Genomic DNA, 8,504 nt, shown 5'->3' on the forward strand with positions numbered 1-8,504 from the left:
CTGCTAATCACAGCCTTTGATTTGTTGATGAGATTAGAAATAGCGCCAACCATGTCAAAAAAAAGAGCGCCAAGCCAAAAAGTATCGGATTGGATTAGAAATTGTGCCTCCCGAAGCGTGACAAGAAAACAAATCAGATTTCGATCCCAACTTCCCCCGAGCTTCACTGCCCTAGTTCTCAATCCCCTCTTTCCCCGATCTTCGCCGCCCTAGTTTTCGATCCCTAGTTTCCCTGATCTCGACTCTCGGGATCGAACATGACAGCGATCATGGCAGCGCGTGGGCAGGGGCAGGTGCAAGATTTCGACTTCTTCGTGGTGGTGGACTTCGAGGCGACGTGCATGAAAGACGGGAGGATCTTCCCACAGGAAATCATCGAGTTCCCCGCCGTGCTCGTCGACGGCGCCACCGGCCGCATCGAGTCGGTGCTTCGCAGGTACATTCTTCCAAAACATCAACATGTGCTGACTCAATTTTGCAGGGAACTCACTGGCATCCGGCAGGAGGACGTGGACGGCGGCGTGGAACTCGGCGAGGCGCTCTAGATGCACGACTCCTGGCTGAAGGTGGCGACAGCAGGGGCAGGGAGTGTTGGAAATATGAGCAATTTACCGAATGATTTTATTAACAGAAATACTAGATAAAGCATGACCAGTATAGTGGTGATAAAACAAGCCATGCGATTTGACAAAGAGAAGGTAAACAACATATTCATATATGAACTGTAACTAAACATATCTAGAGCAGACAGTATAGCAAGTTGCATATATGAAATAGAGTCTAACATATCTAGGGCAAATACTGGAACAAGGAACTGTAGCAGGACCTCTAATAGAAAGGAGAAGAACACGTACGGGACAGCAGCAGCAGGAGCGCTGGACTTGGGGTCGGTGTCCTCGCCTGCCATGTCATCGAGGAGGTCGTGGACGTCAGGGAAGAAGTCGTCATCGGGGAAGTAGTCATCGGCGACCGGATCATCCTTGATGAAGCAGCCAGTAGTCGCGATGAGCGCTCCCCAAAAACCTTATCACCCTTCTCCCGTACAGGACTCAAAAGGTGCAGTTTCGGAGGCCCACTATCCCGGCGTGCGGTGCACGCCGCAAGCCGGGATGAGGAAGACAACAACAGCTCAGAGATGGAACCGATGGCGAGGGAAGGAGTAGTTCTGGTGCACCTCTCTGGGAGGAGCGACCTCCCTTTTATAGGTGCAAGAGAAGGAGGCGAGAGGGCAGCGACAGGAGGTGAAACAAAGAGATGGAGATGGAGCGAACAGCCAGCAGCCGAAGGGCTGCACCGTTCGCATTCGAACTCCACTTTCGCAAAAATCTTTTCAGCTTCTATGTGACCTTTCATATACCCGTAGTGCGTGGCAAAAATTTACATTGGCTCGGCTCATTCCCGCAACCCATGGCACATCGTGACGAGGCGTGGCGTGGCGAGACGGGCAACGGAGGAGGAGCGCGCGTGGATGTCCCTCTTGTTCTCATGCTCATACAAGTGGGGAAAGAACCTCCCTTATAAAGAGGTCCAACTCCCTCTAAACTAGCAATGTGGGACTAAACTTTAGTTCCACCTCTTGCCTTGCATGAATGGGCTGCATGGGCCTCTAGGATTTATTAAGAATTTCTGAAACTGCTATTGGGCTAGGCCCGAAATAGACAAAATTCCAGCAATCCCCCACCAAATCCCAGAGGCACACAAAAATTGCCTTTGGTTCCAAAACACTGTTTTATATACCGGTACTGCAGTGGAGACTGTTAAGTTGAAATTCCACCTAGAACTCTATGCTACACTATTAAGCAACTTGAACAGTGGACTGGGCCTTGAACTGCAAGTTTGCTGTGAATCTAGCTTCACATAAAGCCTTGACCGATACGTGGCTACTGTGGGTCTTCCCCGCGGGTGGAGCTTATGCGTCATACTCCGTGATCTTTCATGAGTTTAGTAGAGAGAACCCTACTCTCATAGATTGGGACGTTTGACAATCAGACTCATATAGGTGTGTTCTTCAAAAGATGTTCTGCAGGATAACATCTCTGCTTAAATGAGCCACTTAGAACACATTAAGATATACATCAACCTGCCATGCAGATTAGGAGAGTATTGCATCTTCATGGAGTGGTATTGTGAATAGTAAGGATACTCTCCTCTCAGTTGGCCAACAGCTTGTCTTCCACATCTAATTCACGGGATCTCCGATCACAAAGAATAGGTTACCACTGTGAACAACTCATATTGTGGGTCTCATACCCATCTCCCTCGATGTGTTATCTATCACATTACATGATAGACCCTTAGTAAAAGGATCTGCCAGATTTTTAGACGTTTGGATATAATCCAGTGCAATAACTCCAGAGTTTTTCATTTTCCTGACAGACTTTAACCTTCTCTAAATGTGTCTTGATAACTTCATGTTATCCTTTGAGCTGCTCACTTTCGTGATCACAGTTTGATTGTCGCAGTTCATAAGGATACCCGGTACAAGTTTCTCAACAACCGGCAAGTCATTCAAGAGCCGACGAAGCCAATCTGCTTCGACCGTAGTTGTATCTAGTGCTGTGAGTTCTGCTTCCATTGTTGACCTCGTTAAGATGGTCTGCTTGCAAGACTTCCAAGAAACAGCGCCACCTCCATGAGGGAATACATATCCGCTCGTGGCCTTTATCTCATCAGCATCTGAGATCCAGTTTGAGTCACTATACCCTTCAAGCACCTTTGGGTACCCGGTGTAGTGAATTCCATAATTTGCAGTGCCTTTCAAATAACGCAAAACTCTCTAGAGCTTTCCAATGCTCATCTCCTGGTTTTGAGACAAACCGACTCAGTTTTCTAATAGCAAAAGAGATGTCAGGTCTTGTAGCACTGGCTAAGTACATAAGCGAGCCAATAATTTGAGAATATTTCAATTGATCTCTATCAATTCTTTGATTCTTTCGAAGTAACACACTTGCATCATAAGGTGTTGGAGAGGGCTTGCAGTCAGTATAGCCAAAGCGACTCAAGATCTTTTCCACATAGTGAGATTGAAGCAATGTAATCCCACCATCATCGTCTCTCAACAACTTGATGTTCAGAATGACATCGACCACTCCTAAATCCTTCATCTCAAAACAGCGAGATAGGAAATTCTTTACCTCCTTAATAACATTCAGATTTGTTCCGAAAATCAGTATGTCATCAACATATAAGCAAAGGATAACTCCCTCACCCCCACCATGGTGATAGTACACACATTTGTCAGCTTCGTTCACAACAAAGCATGCAGCTGTTAAAGTTCTTTCAAACTTCTCATGCCATTATTTGGGTGCTTGCTTGAGTCCATACAAAGACTTTAGCAACTTGCACACTTTTCCTTCCTGACCATCTAGTACAAACCCATCTGGTTGTTCCATATAAATTTCCTCGTCCAACTCTCCATTTAGGAAAGCAGTCTTAACATCCATTTGATGAACGAGAAGACCATGCGAGGCAGCTAGTGAAAGTAGAACTCGAATAGTGGTCAGTCGGGCCACAGGCGAGTAAGTATCAAAGAAGTCTTCACCTTCCTTTTGAGTATAACCCTTAGCCACGAGCCGAGCCTTGTACTTTTCAATAGTACCATCAGGCCTAAGCTTCTTCTTGAATACCCTTTTGCATCCTATAGGTTTGCACTCGTAAGGACGATCAGTTATCTCCCAAGTTTCATTCGCCAAGATGGAATCCATCTCGCTACGAATTGCTTCCTTCCAATAGTCAGCATCTTCAGATGCATAGGCCTCTGAAATAGAACTGGGAGTGTCATCTTTGAGATACACAAGAAAATCATCACCAAAGGACTTTGCAGTCCTCTGTCTCTTGCTCCTAGTAGGAACTCCATTGTTCTCCTCCACGGGACTTTCAAAGTGTTCTATCGAAATGGCAAGTTTGGTAATTATAACTGGTTCCTGATTCGATGAACTAGGCATCTCCTGATTAGATGAGGTAGCCATATCCTTCATGGGAAAGATATCTTCAAAGAAAGTCGCATCATTCGACCCCATGATTGTACTGACATGCATGTCAGGTACCTCAGATTTTACAATCAAGAATTTATAGCCAATGCTATGAAAAGCATATCCCAGGAAAACACAATCCACAGTCTTTGGTCCAAGCTTCCGCTTCTTTGGAATTGGAACATTGACTTTCGCCAAACAACCCCATGTTCTTAGATAAGAGAGTTTTAACCTTTTCCTCTCCCATTCCTCGAATGGAGTTATCTCTTTGTTCTTTGTGGGAACTCGGTTTAGGACATGACATGCCGTCAATATCGCCTCCCCCCACCATGCCTTGGAGAGACCCGATGTGTCTAACATGGCGTTAACCAAATCAGTTAGAGTACGGTTCTTTCCTTCGGCCACCCCATTTGACTGAGGTGAGTAGGGAGGCGTCCTCTCATGGATTATACCATGTTTCGCACAAAAAGCATCAAATTCATTGGAAAAATACTCTCCACCATGGTCGGACCTAAGCCTCTTGATTCTTCGATCAAGTTGGTTTTCCACTTCAGCTTTATAGATCTTGAAAAAGTTCAAAGCCTCATCCTTAGATTTCAAAAGATATACACGGCAGTATCTAGTGCAGTCGTCAATTAACGTCATGAAATATTTCTTTCCACCTTTTGTCAAAACACCATTCATTTCACAAAGATCTGAATGTATGAGCTCTAGTGGTGCAAGATTTCTCATTTCCGCAGTCGTGTGTGACTTACGAGGTTGCTTAGCTTGCACACACACTTGACACTTGGATCCCTTGACAGTGGTGAAATTAGGGATTAAGTTCAACTTCGCTAGTCGCGACATGCAACCAAAATTAACATGACAAAGACGTGAATGCCACACATTTGATTCACTATTGTTGCAAATATGATTAACAACTTTATTGCAAACGTCTGATAAGGATAAATGAAACAGGCCTCCTGACTCATAGCCTTTACCAACAAAGGTTCCATACTTGGATATTACAAATTTATTCGACTCAAAGACAAGCTTGTAGCCATCTCTACACAGAAGAGATCCGCTAACAAGATTTTTATTGACGGAGGGGACATAATGCATGTTCCTCGGCCACACGATCTTCCCCGAAGTAAACCTCAGATCAACCGTGCCAACACCACGAACAAAAGCACTTGAACCGTTGCCCATCAGCATGGTTGAAGTCCCTGCGGTCTGATAAGACGAAAACATGGAAATATCACCGCATACATGCACATTAGCACCCGTGTCAATCAACCAATCAGGAGAATGACATACTGAAAGAATAGTGGGAAATATACCATACCCAGCATCCTTCATATCAATGTCTCCAATGACAACATTAGCTGTCTTGCCGCCTTTCCCGGGATGATGCTTGTCATAGCGATTAGGGCAACTAGGAGCTCAATGATCAGGATCCCCACACACATGACATACACCTTTCTTCTTGTCATTCTTCTTCTTGAAGTTCTTGTGCTGGACAACCTTGTTCTTCCCATCAAACTTTGCTTTACCATCAAACTTGCCCTTGTTCTTGAAATTGTGGGGCTGGAAGTTCTGCTTCTGTACCACATTGGCACTAGATCCTCCCTCAATACCTCGAGCACGTGTGTCCTTTGCTCTCGCCTTTTCTTCCACATCAAGAGTGCCAATGAGATCCGGAACAGAAAACTCCTGCCTCTTATGCTTCAGTAAGGTAGCAAAGTTCCTCCACGAAGGAGGAAGCTTAGTGATGATATCTCCGACAACAAACTTGTCTGGTAGCATACAATTGAAGTGCTCAAGTTCGCTAGCAAATGACTGTATCTCATGAGCTTGCTCAACCACGGAGCGCTCTTTAGTCATCCTGTAATCATAGAATTGCTTCATGATGTACAGCTCAGTGCCTGCATCCGAGACCCCAAACTTGGCCTCGAGTGTGTCCCACATATCTTTTCCATTATCAATTGACGCATAAGCATCAACTATGTTCTCACCAAGAACACTCAAGAGAGCAGTCTTAAACAGAGTATCCATTTTCTGAAACGCTTGTTCCTGTTGGGCATCAAGCTCCCCTTCAGTCTTGCCAAGCGTGGCGTCATAGAAACTCATGGTTTGAAACCACAAGACTGCTCTCACGCGCCACCTCTTATAGTGGATACCCTCAAACATAGGAGGTCTCATGGAAGCAGCAAAACCACTTGGGGTAAATTGCCTATGATAAGGTTTTTGGATTGTTGGAAATATGAGCAATTTACCGAATGATTTTATTAACAGAAATACTAGATAAAGCATGACCAGTATAGTAGTGATAAAACAAGCCATGTGATTTGACAAAGAGAAGGTAAACAACATCTTCATATATGAACTGTAACTAAACATATCTAGAGTAGACAGTATAGCAAGTTGCATATATGAAATAGAGTCTAACATATCTAGGGCAAATACTAGAACAAGGAACTGTAGCAGGACCTATAATAGAAAGGAGAAGAACATGTATGGGATAGCAGCAGCAGAAGCGCTGGACTTGGGGTCGGTGTCCTCGCCTGCCATGTCGTCGAGGAGGTCGTGGATGTTAGGAAAGAAGTCGTCGTCGGGGAAGTAGTCATCGGCGACTGGATCGTCCATGATGAAGTAGCCAGTAGTCGCGCTGAGCGCTCCCCAAAAACCTTATCACCCTTCTCCCGTACAGGACTCAAAAGGTGCGGTTTCAGAGGCCTACTGTCCTGACATGCGGTGCATGCCACAAGCCGGGATGAGGAAGACAGTAGCAGCTCAGAGATGGAACCGATGGCGAGGGAAGGAGTAGTTCGGGTGCGCCTCTCTGGGAGGAGCGACCTCCCTTTTATAGGCGCAAGAGAAGGAGGCGAGAGGGCAGCGATGGGAGGTGAAACGAAGAGATGGAGATGAAGCGAACAGCCAGCAGCCGAAGGGCTGCACCGTTCGCATTCGAACTCCACTTTCACAAAAATCTTTTCAACTTCCGTGTGACCTTTCGTATTCCCGTAGTGCGTGGCAAAAATTTAGAAATCGGCTCAGCTCATTCTCGCAACCTGCGGCACGTCGTGACGAGGCGTGGCGGGCGGCGGAGGAGGAGCGCGCGTGGATGCCCCTCTTGTTCTCATGCTCATACAAGTGGGGAAAGAACCTCCCTTATAAAGAGGTCCAACTCCCTCTAAACTAGCAATGTGGGACTAAACTTTAGTTCCACCTCTTGCCTTGCACGAATGGGCTGCGTGGGCCTCTAGGATTTATTAAGAATTTCTGAAACTGCTATTGGGCTAGGCCCAAAATAGACAAAATTCCAGCAATCCCCCACTAGATCCCAGAGGCACACAAAAATTGCCTTTGGTTCCAAAACACTGTTTTATATACCGGTACTGCAGTGGAGACTGTTAAGTTGAACTTCCTCCTAGAACTCTATGCTACACTAGTAAGCAACTTGAAGAGTGGACTGGGCCTTGAACTGCAAGTTTTCTACGAATCTAGCTTCACATAAAGCCTTGACCGATACGTGGCTACCGTGGGTCTTCCCCGCGGGTGGAGCTTATGCGTCATACTCCGTGACCTTTCATGAGTTTACTAGAGAGAACCCTACTCTCATAGATTGCGACGTTTGACAATCATACTCGTATAGGTGTGTTCTTCAAAAGATGTTCTGCAGGATAACATCTCTGCTTAAATGAGCCACTTAGAACACATTAAGATATACATCAACCTGTCATGCAGATTAGGAGAGTATTGCATCTTCATGGAGTGGTATTGTGAATAGTAAGGATACTCTCCTCTCAGTTGGCCAACAGCTTGTCTTCCACATCTAATTCACGGGATCTCCGATCACAAAGAATAGGTTACCACTGTGAACAACTCATATTGTGGGTCTCATACCCATCTCCCTCGATGTGTTATCTACCACATTACATGATAGACCCTTAGTAAAAGGATCTGCCAGATTTTTAGACGTTTGGATATAATCCAGTGCAATAACTCTAGAGTTTTTCATTTTCCTGACAGACTTTAACCTTCTCTAAATGTGTCTTGATAACTTCATGTTATCCTTTGAGCTGCTCACTTTCGTGATCACAGTTTGATTGTCGCAGTTCATAAGGATACCCGGTACAGGTTTCTCAACAACCGGCAAGTCATTCAAGAGCCGACGAAGCCAATCTGCTTCGACCGTAGTTGTATCTAGTGCTGTGAGTTCTGCTTCCATTGTTGACCTCGTTAAGATGGTCTGCTTGCAAGACTTCCAAGAAACAACGCCACCTCCATGAGTGAATACATATCCGTGTGTGGCCTTTATCTCATCAACATCTGAGATCCAGTTTGAGTCACTATACCCTTCAAGCACCTTTGGGTGCCCGGTGTAGTGGATTCCATAATTTGAAGTGCCTTTCAAATAACGCAAAACTCTCTCTAGAGCTTTCCAATTCTCATCTCCTGGTTTTGAGACAAACCGACTCAGTTTGCTAATGGAAAAAGAGATGTCAGGTGTTGTAGCACTGGCTAAGTACATAAGCGAGCCAATAATCTGAG

This window comes from Triticum dicoccoides, chromosome 3A, assembly GCF_002162155.2.
Source record: "Triticum dicoccoides isolate Atlit2015 ecotype Zavitan chromosome 3A, WEW_v2.0, whole genome shotgun sequence".
In the NCBI taxonomy this organism is placed as follows: domain Eukaryota; kingdom Viridiplantae; phylum Streptophyta; class Magnoliopsida; order Poales; family Poaceae; genus Triticum; species Triticum dicoccoides.